Source organism: Durio zibethinus, chromosome 6 (genome assembly GCF_047325235.1).
Source record: "Durio zibethinus cultivar Kanyao isolate XHJ-2024 chromosome 6, ASM4732523v1, whole genome shotgun sequence".
Lineage (NCBI taxonomy): Eukaryota > Viridiplantae > Streptophyta > Magnoliopsida > Malvales > Malvaceae > Durio > Durio zibethinus.
In genome coordinates, this window is record NC_143167.1 from 32473216 (window position 1) to 32489822 (window position 16607).

At 38.0% G+C, this 16607-nt stretch overlaps 1 pseudogene across 1 annotated transcript; it reads left to right on the forward strand.

The window, feature by feature from the left end:
- Positions 1-6707: 6707 nt before the first annotated feature.
- Positions 6708-10342, forward strand: LOC111284683 (eukaryotic initiation factor 4A-10-like; annotated as a pseudogene). The gene is made up of 5 exons (XR_016343184.1): positions 6708-6871; positions 8027-8100; positions 8195-8300; positions 8403-8833; positions 9502-10342. The product of XR_016343184.1 is annotated as a eukaryotic initiation factor 4A-10-like (transcript).
- Positions 10343-16607: the final 6265 nt, after the last annotated feature.

Here is a 16607-nt window from a genome sequence, read left to right on the forward strand (position 1 = left end):
CTCATCCGATGTCCCAGATCAGCTTTCTTACCATGGTCACACCCTTGTGAGGTATTATCCGCTTCGACCCCCTTGACCTCATAATTTTATCCTACAAAAGATACCTCACAAGGCGAAAATGGTGTGAACCCTTTTATAACCTAGTGACCCTCTTATTATGTTCGATGTGAGATTCAAGACTCTTTCTTAGGTCCGTGACATTCTCTCTCATCCAACCTCGTGACGTCTTAATCATGGAGGTTGGCCATCCTGCCTACCTCCCTCGAGGTACTTGACGTGGATCGAATGATTTAGGACTAGCTCTGATATCACTTGTCATGAGTCGAGACTTAAGCTCTAAACCCGTGCGATTCTGGGACCCGGGCATCCACTCATCCGATGTCCCAGATCAGCTTTCTTGTTATAGTTCACACCCTTGTGAAGTATTATCTGATTCGGTCCCCTTGACCTTATGGTTTTATCCTACAAAAGGTACCTCACAAGACGAAGATGGTGTGAACCCTTTTATACCCTAATGACCCTCCTATTATGTTCGATGTGAGATTCAGGACTTTTTCTTAGGTCCGTGATATTTTCCCACACCCAACCTCGTGACGTCCTCGTCACTGAGGCTGGCCACCCTGCCTACCTCCCTCGAGGTGCTTGACATGGATCGAACGATTTAAGGCTGGCTCTGATACTACTTGTCACGGGTCGAGACTTAAGCTCTGAACCCACGTAGCTCCGAGACCCGAACATCCACTCATCCGATGTCCCAGATCAGCTTATCACCACGGTTCACACCCTTGTGAAGTATTGTCTGTTCTGGCTCCCTGACCTCATAATTTTATCCTACAAAAAGTACCTCACAAGACAGAAGTGGTGTGAACCCTTACATACCCCAGTGACCTTTCTATTATGTTCGATGTGAGATTCATGACTCTTCCTTAGGTCCGTAACATTCTCTCGCACCCAACCTCGTGACACCCTCGTCACGGAGGCTGATCACCCTACCTATCTCTCTTGAGGCACTTAGCATGAATCGAACAGTTTAGGGCTGGTTCTGATACCACTTGTCACGGGTTGAGAATTAAGCTCTAAACTCGCGTGACTTCGAGGCCTGGGCATTCACCCTTTTGACATCTCGAATCAACCTAACCGTCATGATTCACACCCTTGTGAGGTATTATCAGCTCTGGCCCTTCTGATCTCATGATTTTATCCTACAAAAGGTACCTCACAAGGCAGAGGTGGTGTGAACCCTTATATACCCCAGTGACCTTTCTATTATGTTTGATGTGAGATTCAGGACTCTTCATTAGATCCATGACACAAGCATCAGGCTGAAGACAATTGAGTTTAGTTTTAATCAGAGAAAAAAAAAAACCAAGGCACCACATGAAGTTCACCTAACTTCTATTTGTTCAAGGTGCTAAATGCCAACAAGGTGAATGATTGTTTACGATATAAAATACAATCAGTACTTATCCTTATTTGAACATTGAAAGGATATTTTGATGAATAAGCTACAATAATTCAGCCAAGAAAAACAACCTTAGTACCAAACTAAAGATCTGTCGGATTAAAGTAAAACCCATGTCCAAAACAATAAAAACAAGCTGGTTCCCATTCTGACATGTTGATTCTTCAAGAAAAATAGTACCAAAATAAGAGAGAAAAAATTTATAATGCTAAACAAATATACAAATAAGATGAACTAGAGCAAGGGTAAAAAAGAAAAACAAATTACCTGATGATGAAGATGATTAAGATAAGTTAGAGAGCTAGGTAGGGTTGATATTTTAGGGTTAAGGTTTTTAGCCTAAAATCTTTCGATCTCTCTATCTCAGGGTGTAATGATGTCAGGAGAGAGAAAGAGACCCCTAATAAGGAAAGCCCAGGTGTCACAAACTTAAAGAGGAGTTCTGAATCCCACATCGAACATAATATGAAGGTCACTGAGGTATAAAAGGGTTCACACCACCTTTTCCTTGTGAGACACCTTTTGTAGGATAAAACCATGAGGTCAATGGGGTCAGAGCGGATAATACCTCACAAGGGTGTGAACTATGACAGAAAAGTTGATCTAAGACGTAAGATGAGTAGATACCTGGGTCTCGGAGTCACTCAAATTTAGAGCTTAAGTCTCGATCCATAACAAGTGGTATCAGAGCCAACCCTAATCCGTTCAATCCACGTCAAGTACCTCGAAAGAGGTAGGCAGGGTGGCCAACCTTCGTGATGAGGACGTCATGAGGTTGGGTGGAAGAAAATGTTACGAACCTAAGGAAGAGTCTTGAATCTCATATCAAACATAATAGGAAAGTCACTAAGGTCACATCATTTTTTTTTTATGAGATACTTTTTGTAAGATAAAATCGTGAGGTCAAGAGGGTCAGAACAGACAATACCTCACAAGGGTATGAATCGTGATAAGAAAGCTGATCTGAGACATCGAATGAGTGAATGTTTGGGTCTCAGAGTCACGCGAATTCGAAGCTTAAACTCAAAAATCGTGTGACCTTAGGCTTGAAATCTCTTTTTTTATACCTAAGTCAACCTAAAACACAAGCGTACGGGTACTAGAACAATAGGAATGACTGATTATGTAAGTTAAAGAGAAACAAAATAACAAAGCAGAATGCTAGAATATGTTTTGTATTCACTGAAACAAAAATATTTGATGGTGTACAAATGAGGGTAGAGTAGCCCTCTATTTATAGTTGAGGCTTCAGCTACACTTAATGGTAATATCCATAGAATAAAGGTTAAAATCAAGGGATTATACAGATTACAATCAATCAGGATTCTAACTCCTAATTTTTAGGGTCAATCAAATCTACCAAGAGGTTCCTACTGATCTTGCAAGCTTTAGAAGCTTCACTTACGTATCTAGCACCTTGGGCCCTTTTGGATATGATGCGGGCAGCCTACATGCCAGGCCTTGGCTTCACGAGCTGGCCTGTAAGTTGGGTGGGCATTCTGGCCACGTCTCTTAGGCCTTGCTCATAAATACCCGCCAGCACACCTGGTGTGCAGGCCTCAACCTCTGGCTCACATGCTGGTGCGCCTGATATGCTTGACATTCCCACCCAGGGCATGACATTCTCCTCCACCTGATTGCATAATGCCCTCGTGGCATCTTCTGTATGGTACTGCCTGATCTGGTCTTTGAACTGCCACCAGGTTCATCCGTTTCAGCTTGTACTCCACCTGAAAGTCAAATTTCACAAGAAAATCTTACCATCTCGCCTGTTTGAAGGACAATTTTTTCTGTGTCTGAAAGTAGCTGGTCGTCATATTATCCGTCCTAACCATGAACCTCGACCCTAACAGGTAATGGCACCAAGTGCGCAAGCAGTACACCACTGTAGTCATCTCATTCTCTTGGACTGTGTATTTACGTTCAGTCTCGTTCAGCTTCCTGCTCTCGAACGTAACTGGATGTCCCTTCTGTATCAACATGCCCCCTATGGCAAAGTCTGATGTATCCGTATGCACCTCATATGGCTTGACATGGTCTGGCAAGGCCAAGACTGGCTTCTCAGTCATAGCCTGCTTCAACCTGTCAAAAGCTTCTTGGCACCTTACGCTCTACTCCCATGCTCTCCCTTTCTTGAGCAAGTCAGTCAATGGCGTGGATATTGCTGAGTGACATTTGATGAAGCGTCTGTAGTAGTTAACCAACCCAAGGAATGATCTCAACTTAGTGACCTTGGCTGACAGTTCCCACTCCAGGATGGCGTGCACCTTACCTTCATCCATGTGTATCCTGCCACCTTCCGCTATATGGCTTAGGAATGAGATCTTTTGCTGAGTGAATGAGCACTTCTTCCTCTTGACAAATAGCTTGTGTGCCCACAACACCTAAAACACCTGTCTCAAGTGGTCTACATGCTCTCTCAAAGTTTAGTTGTAGATCACAATGTCATCCAAATAAACCATAACAAATCGATTAAGGAACGACTGAAGTTCCTTCTTCATAAGGGTGCAGAATGTTGCTGGGGCATTCGTGAGTCCAAAAGGCATCACCAAGAACTCATACGAATCATATCGAGTGACACATGCTATCTTTGACTCATCTCCCTTTGCGATCATAACTTGGTAGTAGCCCGACCTCAAATCTAGCTTAGTGAACCATCTTACGCTCTCAAGTTGGTCGAACAAGTCCGTAATGAGTGGGATAGGCTACTTGTTCTTGACGATCAGCTTGTTCAAAGCCCGGTAGTCCATGCACAGTCGTAACAACCTATCATGCTTACGTTGAAATAGAACCAGTACATCATATGGTGCCTTCGATGGCCTGATAAAGCTAGCATCAACTAATTCTTTGAGCTGCTTTCTCAACTCCTTCAACTCTGGTGGGAACATTCGGTAAGGGGCTCTAGCTTGTGGCTTGGCCTTGGACACCAGCTCAATCTTGTGGTCTACCTTCCTCTTAGGTGATAGCTGGCTAGGCAGCTTTACGAGCATCACATCACTAAAGGTCTTTAGCACCTTTAACACCTCCAAGGGTGACTCGATCTCCTTTCCCCTTGGTTCTTCATACTTCAGGGCTGCTAAGAAGGTATCTTCTTCTCTGTTTACCGTATTGGTAAATTGGATGGCTGACACCACCGGCGACCCAACTCTAGACCTTCTTCTCAATGGTACTAAGCATTGACACAGTGCATCCAAGATGTAAATATAATTAGCAAAAGACACAAGGAAGGCGTTAATCCGAATAAGAAAATCTAACTCAATCACAAACTCATAGTCATCAAGCGGTATTACCTCTATGGTCTCTTTGCCTTTCCAATCTCCAAGTTGCAACTCCACTCCCCGTGCTACTTTAATGGTTGGAACCTCTTTAGAGTTCATCATTTTAATGGTAACAATCATTTTCTGCACCTTTAGTCCGAGCTTTCGGGCATCATCACCTGAAATAAAAAGATGTGAGGTACCTGTGTCCACCAGTGCACTCACCTTCTGACCTGCAACTATCAGATCCGTAAACATCAAACCCTTTGGCTTGCAGTTCCTATTACTTTGGACAGCATGAGCACCAACGACCCAAGCTTTGCTGCCCCTGACTCTGGCTCCTCGTCAGATCCTTATCTACAGCAGCCAGCTTACCCTTTTGTGGGTAATCGCGCGCTATGTGGCTCCTCCACATAGGTAGCATACTAGTGGCTCTCGATCCCTTTTTGCTTTCCACTTGCCTTCTGGTGGCTTCCTTTCGTCATCCTTGGTTGAACAGTCTCGGTCCTTATCCTTGGACTCCTGATCATGGTCCTTCCCCTTGGACTATTTCTTCCGATCTTTATCGTCCCTGCCCTTACCCTTGGGCTTGGTAGACTCGAACTTGTTCAGAAGCTTGAACTCTATCAAAGACTCAACAGTAGTCATGGCTTTAGCCAAGTCATGAACTCCCCTCTGTTGTAGCTCATGCTTCACCCACGACTTCAGCCCATCCATGAAAGCAAATAAGGCATCCTTCTTGCCTAGATCCGAGATCTGTAACATCAGTTCAAAGAATTTCTGGACATACTCCCTTATGTCCCTTTCCTGGCTCAGCCTGCGTAACTTTACCTGCACCTCATCATCGGTATACTTCGGGTAAAATTACTCTCTAAACTCTTTTTAGAACTCTGCCCAGGTTCCAATCTTGGCGCTCTCACGCCTAACATCATCACACCTGCACCTCCATCACAACAAGGCTACATCAGTGAGATACATATTAGCGGTGCTTACCTTTATTGTCTCGTCCTGCATGCCCATGGCCTGGAAGTACTGCTCCATACCCATAGGTAGTTGTCTACTTCTTTGGCCGCTCTAGTCCCCTTGAACTCCTTAGGCTTGGGGACATCCAATCTGAACTTGGACACTCTAGCAAACATGCCATGCCCAACGGCAGTCTTGCAAGCAGTGAGCTGGTAAACTACTCCATCCGCTGGCGCATGGCCTCCATGCCATTGCGCAAGGTCAGCATTTCAGCCTCTAAGGCCTCATTCCTTTGGGTGATCACGTCCATGCCTTCATTGAGAGCAGTTTGTAGCTCACCTTGGATCTCCTCCCTCATAGAGTCTAGCGATGCAATATGAGTCTTCACTTCCTCAAGCTTCTCCTATATGTCGCCCATGGTCACCTCCACCTTGGCCAGCCTACCGTCATTGATAGATCATATATCTCTTGAATTGGCTTTCTTATCTCTTCCACGCCCATGCTCCTGGACCTTTGGTTGTTGGCTAGCAACATTAGTTTGGGATACTATTTTCTCAGTCACGATCTAACCTGCACAACACAAACACGCAAGTATCAACATGTGACACAGTCACTTTATTCATAGCCCTCCGTACTTTCGTTTGCCGTTTTCAAGATTTTACCCCCCTTTCTTGCTATTATGCGGCGTCGTTTTCCTGTTATTATTTTTGCAAACGTTTTGTATTATTATTAAAAAACTAAATTTGTTTTTTTCCAAAAAAAAAAGAAAGAAAGAACAATTGCACGAATCCAACCCAAACATGCATTATGATAGGCCACTTGTGGGCCCAACCCAAACATGCATTGCAGGGCAATCAGCACTATACGGTAATTGACAAAAACAAAGGCGCAATTTCGTCACCAAGCTCTCCCCGTAGCATGACACTGACAATCCAGCCAAATGCCACCGTGTAACCCAACACATCCTCCGCTGTCATTTCGAAGAAATACAAGGGTAGGTTCGTCCAAATATCTTTATGAGCGAGTGTTTACCCTTGTTAGCTTGCCTTTCCTGTACTCGTAATCTTCGAAACAAATCATAAATCAACAATTGCTTTAGCCGACCTATCGAGTATTGTTTTCAGTATGGAGCCAGCGTCGATCGGTCACGCATGTCAGGATACACCTGACGAGTCTATGAAACAGGCAGGTAGACCTACCTCAAGCGTCTTCGCTCTGATGATGTAATAGCCCAACTAATGCCTTCTCGTCTACTAGCTTAAGCATAGCAGCTAACAGTTAAGATAAAAATGATTCGAGTACTGTTGTCTTTATTGTAGGGTCTCTACTCATTCATCTATGCTTTAACTTGTATCGCTACTTAATTGTTTCATTAGTCACCTATGATATTTCTGAAACAACTTGTTATCTAGCTAGCACGTTAACAAGCTATTAGAGGACTGGTGGGGTAAGCCCAGCAGGGTGTCCGTCCGGAGGGAGACTATGCCATCGGTTCCCGGAGGGGTCCGTAAGCGATACCGTTTTCTAGCTTTTCTCTTTTCTCTTTTCTCCGATTCTTCAGCCACAAGCCCACAACCATCACAAACTACTGTTCCTGTCCAAAAAGAAACCGTTCCTCAGATCCGGATAGATTTTTCTAGAAAACCTCTGAACTTAAATTTTCATTTCTTGTTCAATTCAACTTCGGTGAAAACGACAATCGAACCAACAGGCGATCTTCGATTATCTGCTTCTGTTTTTTGCTCTCTTTGTTGTGTTTTGTTCTCGAGTTATTATTATTATTATTATTATTATTATTATTATTTATCGCTCCGATAACTGTTTTTCTTTGTCGTACTAATCTTTCTTTTGATGTTTGTTTAGATTTTTTTTTATTACCGGTATGAAGAACGTAAGGCGCTGTTTGGTTGGTTTTTTTTTTCTTTTTCAATTACTGTTTTGTGATCGTTTTGATCAGTGCCTTTGATTTCTGTTTATTTAGAATTATTGTTGATTAATCCGTGATTAAGGCGATTCATCAGGATTATACTTCACTGATGGAATTAAAAAATAGATTAATTCTTTTTTTTTTTAAATACATTGTCATTGTATAATTGGGTCATTCTTGATTATAAGGGAACAGCTTGTATATGTTGTGTAAGATTTTAGTCTTGAATGAAATTGGTTTGCTTGAACAATTGAACCTTAACATTTATATCAAATGGAGATTCCCATTTGTTTTATAAATTGGTAGCCCATTGCTAGTGTTGGGAGATGTGATATCTTATATTGGTTGTATGGCATTGTTCTAGATATCTTACCACCTCTTTTTGATGCATTTTTGTTATTTATTGTTGCTTTACAGTCGTGGCAGGACTTGCGCTTGATGGATCACAGTATGATGCTCGTCAACATGACACCGGAATGAATGAATCGTTAGTTTTACATTCATCGTAATTTTTCAGGGATTAATTCTTAGTCATATGTACTTAATAGTGCCAGATTTCTGACCTCTATTGGCGCATGATTATAGGGTTTCTGATCTGGAAAAAAAATTTTTATTACTTGTGATGAGGTCCATGAGAGCTTTGATAGAATGGGTTTGAAAGAAAACCTCCCAAGAGGCATCTATGCTTATGGTAATCTTCATTCTTTTCTAATCATTTGGCCTTTCTATTGTTTAACAAAAAAAAAAAGCTTATGCTGAGGGCCCGAATTTATGTCATAATTCTTCCACAAAGGGTTTGACAAGCGGTCTGCCATTCAACAAAGGGGAATTGTGCCCTTCTGCAAAGGTCTAGAAGTAATTCAGCAAGCACAGTCTGCTACTGGTAAAATGGCAACATTCTGCTCTGGGGTCTTGCAACAGTTGGATTATGATTTAGTTCAATGTCAAGCTTTGATTCTTGCTCCCACTAGAGAGCTTGTACAACAGATTGAGCAAGTCATGCGTGCTCTTGGTGATTATTTGGGTGTAAAGGTTCATGCATGTGTCAGTGGAACCAGTGTTCAGGAGGATCAACGGATCCTTGCTTCTGGTGTCCATGTTGTTGTTGGTACTCCTGGTTGTGTTTTTGACATGCTTCACAGGCGGTCTCTTCGTGCAGATTCTATTAGGATGTTTGTCCTGGATGAGGCTGATGAAATGCTCTCTCGGGTTTTTAAAGATCAGGTCAGTGTCTTGCCTTTAATAGCATTAGTGGTTGAGTATAATGGTTAAGTGCCTCATTTGTTCACAGGAGTTTCTTGTTGTAATGATGGTGATCATGACAATGATAATGATTTACCTATAAACTGCCGCTATAAGTACCTAAGTGCTCGATAATCAATTCAGCTGGGAAAATATAAGATGGTAAGAGTCTTGCTTATAATGAAGAAGAGGATGAAATCTAGGAGACAATGACCCTCTCTATTAGAGGACTTGGTGAGAGTTATGTTTGGATGAAATCAATTCAACTAACTTTTATGCCTTTCGGAATTTTTTATAGCAGTTATGTTTGGATTCCTAATTTGTATCTGGTACTGTTGTGTTATGCGATGGGAGATTCAATTCCCTTATGTTTGACAATCGTTTGTCATTTTCTTATGCTTTGCTCCATAAAATATCACCTAATTTTTAAACCCCTCTCACCATGATATCTTAATTTCGCTAGTCCTCTTTGGAGAGTAAACGTGTCCCTTACATTATTAATTTTCTTCTACTTGATAGTATCATCAACTATTTATGTATAAGCTGTCTGTCTGGTTACTTCTTGGTGGCCTTTACTTCCTACCTGATGTGTTAAATTATGTATTAATATGACTTTCATGATTGATTAACTCTAATGTCTTCATTTTCAGATTTATGATATTATCCAGCAACTCCCTGGGAAAATACAGGTTGATATATTTTCTGCAACAATGCCACCTGAGGCTCTTGAGATTATGTGGAAATTTATTAACAAACCGGTTAGAATTTTTGTAAAGCATGATGAGCTTATCCTTGAAGGTATCAAGCACTTTTATGTCAATGTTGACAAGGAGTGGAAGCTTGACACACTTTGTGATCTCTATGAAACTCTAGCCATAACTCAGTGTGATCTTTGTTAACACCAGACGCAAAGTTAACTGAATTACCAACCAAAGACGTAGCTGTGATCACACAGTCTGTGCCACCCATGGAGACATGGACCAAAACACAAGGGATATTATCATGCGTGAGTTTCGTTCTGGTACTTCTCGTGTGCTAGTCACCACTGATCTATTGACTCAAGGGATTGATTTCCAGCAGGTCTCCTTGGTTATTAACTATGATTTTCCAACTCAACCAGAGAGCCATCTTCACCGCATTGGTCAAAGTAGAAGATTTGGGAGGACAGACATTGCAATCAATTGTGTAACACGAGATGATGACAGGATGCTTACTGAGATCCAGAAGTTCTACAATGTAATGATTGAGGAACTGCCTGCAAATGTTGCAGACTTAATCTGATTGAGTCCCCAATTTCATACACAACAAGAGCAAAGATGTCTGTTTGTTTTAGTTAGGTAAGTTTTAGCTGGATTTGGTATTTTTGACTTCGTTATAATCATTGTTGTTATTATTTACTCATTGTGTTATTCATTTGGTCTCCTGGATTTTTGCCTTTTGGGAAACTCAAATTTTGATTAAAAACGAATAAGAATGAGTTTTATTTCCCAAGTTCCTTCTCATTTCCTTTTTTTTCCTGTGTTATCTTCTCCCTATATCTGAACCCATTTAACCAATGACTTACAAATAAAAATTTTCTTAGTTTATATATGCATTTTTTATATTCATCAATCTCACTGCTATTTTCGCCTTATGTAATTACTCTAGGGAGTAGAGGTCTCCTTTGTTAGGTTACGGGTTTAGTCTAGATATGGTATAAATATCTTACATGCTTATTCAAGTTTGACTCGGCTCAACTCAGTAGGTCGGATCTCAAATTTTATTCACGCTTGCCAAGATTAATAAATGATACAATATAAGCCCATCTAAATAATTTTTAAAAAATAAAAATATGATTTTTATTTAATTTTTAATATTTTGTATTTTCTTTTATTATTAAATTTTAAAATATGAATAATTTAACATATTTTTTAATGTTTACATTATATTATTATATATTTGTCCTAAATATATAATATAAATTAAAATATATATATAAATGAAAAAAATATATATATATATTATAATTGTCATGTAGAATAGGGTTGAATTCAGATCTTGAATGTTGGAATCAAAATCTAATCCATTTTTAAACAGATCTTATATTTTAACCAAGTTTATTAACTTTTTTTCTTTCTTGTCTTCCTACAAAATCTTAATAAACTAAATTCGATTGTAAATCTTCCCTTTCCCCCTAAACCAGAACAAAAGAAATGGAGGATCACAATTCATATATGTAAATGTTCTTTTCAACAACATTTTTTGTTTGTTTGTTTGTTTTTTTTTTTTTTTTTATGAAAATGTTAAAATATATTAAAAAGAGTTTGTTTGGGATCATGCATCAATTCATTTGTGTTATACAAAGTTAGAGAAGCATGTGGTGAAGCACATGCATGCTGCATCTGTTCTGAATCATCACGTGCTTAGCATTGAAGTGGCTCTCATTCCTTGATGATCTGGTTTAAAGTCATGGGGGAGTTCATGGTCCTCCACAATCCACATTAATTGGTCATATCTCTTTTAGTTTTAGTATTATATTTTTTCAAATCATATACACTTTTTCATCTAAGGTATTACTCCATATTTTTCTTGGGAAGAAACAATTGCTGCTGCTGTCAAAATTGTTCTTTGGACAGTGTTGAAGGTAAGTTAGGTTACATATGTATAATCTTAATTTAAGTTTAAAATTACTGAAGATCATATTTAGATACTTAATTCTCAAAATATTTGATATATATAGTAGATCAATCATCGATGGATATAATTCATAATATATTTTTAATTTGGTGTTAACATACTATTTGTCATTACTAAATTGTTTACCAAATTCTGAATAAATAAAGATATATTTGTTCCACATTTTCTATATATATATATATATATATATATATATATAATCAAAGTTATTGTCCTTTTACATGCGCATCCTTTGGTGGGAATTGAATAAAAATCTCATATAAATTAGTGAGATATATATATATGTAATGGTATTTGTTATATGTGGAAGATTATTATCGAATATATATATGTTTGAAACTCTTTTTGTCTAACTCCTTACGGCTTATGACATGTGACAAAGAAAAGAAAAAGAAAAAAGGGAATTATATCCGAAATGGATAATATTAGCTAGCTAGGTGATTCTTGATTGAACAAATCCCATGCTTTCACGCATTACTGATTAATTGCTTTTGAATGCCAACTTTTTCCTTTTATCTTTTTGCTTGCACTTCTTCATGGAAATGATGGAATCATTTAAGACGGGAATGTATGGGTTGCAAAGGCAAAACAACAAACTCATGGTTGGGTCAAGCTTCCCCTGTGTTGCCACTTGTAACAGGTAAAAGCCAATCTCTAGCTACATGCCGAAAGTGCATGACAGAAGATATAATCCTATAACGTGCTCTTTTACCTGCCATTAGGGGGTTTAATTACCAGGCAAAAAAAGGAAAGGTCGTAGCCCTTTCCTTTACGTGTGTGAAGAAGAAGAAGAAGGTGCTTATCATAATTGTTGATGAAGCAAGTTGGATTTTGGGGGGTGGATTTTTTCTTTCAAAGCAGCTGGGGAAATGGGAATATCCACATGTATGGCAGCCGCCTCCCTCGTCTTCCACTCGATAGGGAAAGTTTAGACCACAAACAAGAAATACCCCACTTCCATAATGGGAAAAAATTTTATATTTCTTTTGTTTGTACCCACCATATGCCATCATTCTAATTACAGAAAATTAAGTAGTAAATTAGGTCATATTCTCTCTTAATTAATAATATGTATACATTAATTGAGTAGTGGGTTTACTCTTTTATTTTCTATCATACCATATCATATATATTCATATATAGGTCTACATGATCTGTTTATGATTTTTATTAAGATTATTAAGTGATTGGATCAATGCATTTAAATCATTACATTAAACGAAAAAATATATGATTCGAGAAAAAAAAGCATGTAATTAAGCAATTGATTAAGATCACTAATGTTTGTTGGTACTTTACGCAAGTATCAAATCCAATGGAGATTAACGCTAGTCAATAAGGAATGTAGAAAAGGAATGACGTCCCCGCGAACCACGCAGTTGGAGTGATTGGTCGGAACATTTGTCAAGGATTCTTTAAACCATCGTTTATTGTTTAATTAATACAAAGCATATATACTTTAAGCTGCTTTTGCGCCGTATCGGATTTTTTAGTTTTCATGCGTTCATGAGGTTGTGTTGCGCTCTCATTGGCTGATCCGACCTTTCACAAAAAACAACTCTTCTAATTTGCTTTTCTTCTTTCTCTTTTTCCAAAGGCAATGGCAATGGGAAGGGGACCAGACCAGCTGCAGTTTTGGTCCCGACTTCATTTGCTTGAACTTTGAAGTAGTATTTAACGCCTTATTGCAAATGCTTTGGTCCAAATGCGAAGGGGTAAAACTGTAAAAGGGATATATATATATATATATATATAAGAGTCAGAGAGAGAGAGAGAGAGAGAGAGGGAATTCGACCTTTAACTTAACTTTACCACAATACAATCATGTTAGGGTTGTATATATATGTATGTAGAAAAAAAGGGTAAAAAAATTCAAGGAACTGTTCTTGTTCTACAGTTCTACTAAGTCAAAGTTCAAATGAATAATGTACTATTGAATATTATGAAGGATTTGATGGAAAAAGAACTAAAAGGGAATGGAATAGGGTAAAGATTCATATACCCTAGATTCCATTTCCCTCATTTTATGGCTAATGTGGGAGAATTACTAAGATGGGATTCTTGCTAAGAATAAAATGATATTAACAAACTACATTAAAATGCTATTAAAATGATATTAACAAACTACCAACATATTATTAATGTATATAGATCTTCATTAGAAAGTGTGTTGGGAGTATTCTCACCATATCAAAAGGTGCATTTTATGAGTTGGAGACAGTCTATAACTTCCAACATAAAATCTAACATTAGTGCACAACGTTTAATTATAGCTAGCTAGGTTTTATATATATAAACAAATTATAACTTATATGGAAATTAAATGGAGATTTTCAACTGCTTATATATATATATATATATATATATATATATATATATATGAGTTATCCTTTTGTGGTGATGGTCTATTCTTTGTGTTCCTTTTTTGTTGTTAATCATATTTCTTTGTTGGCACTTGGCAGCCCTATACGTTTTTTTATTGCAGCATGCTGTTGTGGTTTCTGCTTTCTTTTTGGCTGTATAACGTTTAATCTCCTTTGCTTTTTGTTATGGTTTGCTGCTGATTTTACCTTAACAACCCCTCTTTTCCATTAGATTTAAACAAATTTCATCTTTCCAGGGAAGAATCCAACTCAGAACATGGGAAAAAATAAGATTCAATTTTCACATTTATTTGACTAAATATAATTCTAATATATCTTATATATGTATAAACTTTCTCTTCCAAATTAAAGCATGCAAATAGTTCCAAAAATATCTTCTTCAACAAGACATTTATTATGGAAAGAAACAGATTCATTTCAACAGACCAAGATGAAAAGAGATAGGATTGAGTCATTGAGAGTTGAAAACACCATAAAAGAGAAAGCTTGAGGATTGGAGGGTTAGATATTTAGAATTACCAGATGCATTGGTAAGAGTAATTGAATAAATGTGTCTGGTTAGATTTGAATGGGCCAATCTGGGGGTGATAAAATAAAAAGAGAGATAATGCCTCTAGACTTCTTTTTCTTCAATCTTTGAATAAGGGTATTAAAATATATGGAGTGGCCAATAACAGATAAACCTACATTTATTCCAAACGTGATGCAACCACTCTCTTTTCCATTCTATAAAGCCCCTGTACTCCTCCATTGCTTCTCACACCAAAGCAAAGCAAAGCAAATACAAGAGATGTTTCAGAAATCTAATATTGGAGCATTTCTGGGTATATAGGGATGTGTATATATATATATATATATATATATATATATGTATATATATACACCTAAAGAGATACTTAGGGGTGTCCTTGATTTAGCTTCAACATGCTTTTTTGGTAGGAAAATCAGCCTATTAATCTGTCTGCTAAAAGGGTTTTAGGGTAAGGGAGGTGACAGAAGAGAGTGAGCACCCAGGGTTTTTTCTTGCATGCTTTGGCTTTCATGCTCGAAGCTCTGCGTGCTCACCCTCTATCTGTCATCCACTTCTCTCTCACTCTCTCTCTTTCTCTCTCTCTTTTCTTATATATACTTCTATGAATTGCATAAGCCTGTGTAAAGACAAGCAGCTAGGGATGTCTGTTTTGTTTTGCATGAATTTACCGTGCATACATCTACTTTAATTGTACTAACTACTATTCCCTTGTGGTGCTTTTTTGTGGCAAATGAAAAAGTCATGACAAACGTCCTTTCAATGGAAAAACATTCTGATGGGCTGCATAAAAGTCACCACGGTCTTGTACTTGGCTTGCACTTTTACAGTATTAGAGCTGAACCATACTGCTCCAACAAAAATCAAAGCCTAAAAGCTCACTCTTTTCGTTGTCATCACTAATCATGTACAAAGACCAGTTCAATTAAAGGAAAACTATTTGCAATTTGCACTCCAGTTTTCTTTTCATCATTAGTTAGGTTTGAGTCTAGTAACCCTATATGCAAAGGGTTTCCTTCTAACTGCATATATATGATAATTATTGACTGCGTGATCTAGATCTAAGTTGGGTTTTTTAGCTAATGAACAAAGGGGAGTATGGTTGACTTTGTTGATGTGAAGATGCAGTTGCACTGGTAGTCCGATTTCTTCAGTTCTATCAAATGTTTATTACATTATATGACGTTTCATCTGATGAATTTAAGAACTTGGTGGCTCGACTGAATTTCTTTTCGTTCCTCCTATTCTTCATACTTATTTATATATATGACATTCAAATGATCAATTCTGTCCAACAGATCTGTAAACTGACATGGATGTCTTAGAGTAGTATAACCAGAACAAGAAGCTAATGATCCATAAACTTATGCTCAGTGTTTCGAGGTGACACAACTGGTTCTTAATTTGAAAAACCAACTGTTTCATCAAGCAAAAGGACCTTGACATGTCCAACTTCAGCTCAGCGTAGACATGGAAGTTAGAAGTTGCCAAGTTTGTTCTCTCAAGTACATATATAAAACCTAGGAGAAAGATGATCCGTTTTCGTTTCTTTCTCTTTTTTTCTTTTTGAAAAATGTTTTCTTTTCCCGCATGACGGAGCTTATTGAAATGTTCTTAAGGTATTTCTATTGTAGATTTCATTCTTTCTGTAAAGGCTTATATGATTTTGCTTGTTGGTTTATTCAACACTATTTACTTTGCATGCTAGCAGAAAAGGAAAACAAAGTACTATAATCTTTTTCCATGTAAGTTGTACCTTTTTTGTTATTTAACTCTGATCTCTTTGATCTTTGTTGTTCTTTGATGGAGCAAATCTTATAAATTTAAAGTTTCTTCAACTAATTAATTGCAATGCATGGTTTGGTTCATGACTTCTGTTGATTAATCACAGGCAAGAGAATGATCATAATATTTTAATACATGAAGAATGAGGTCGGGCGTTTTTTGCATGGTTGAACAGTAAAGTTTTCAATCCTTCTTTTTTGGTGAAACAAATCTTGACCGCCTGAACGTTTTTACATATCCTAATGTCAATATATATCAGACAATCATTGACAAGTGATCAACATTTGGAATACTGTTCTTTATATGTACTGTTTTGGAGGGTAACAGGAAACCAACCGAATAAAAAAATTTTGCAGTCACATCATGGAAAGCCAATCTCTAT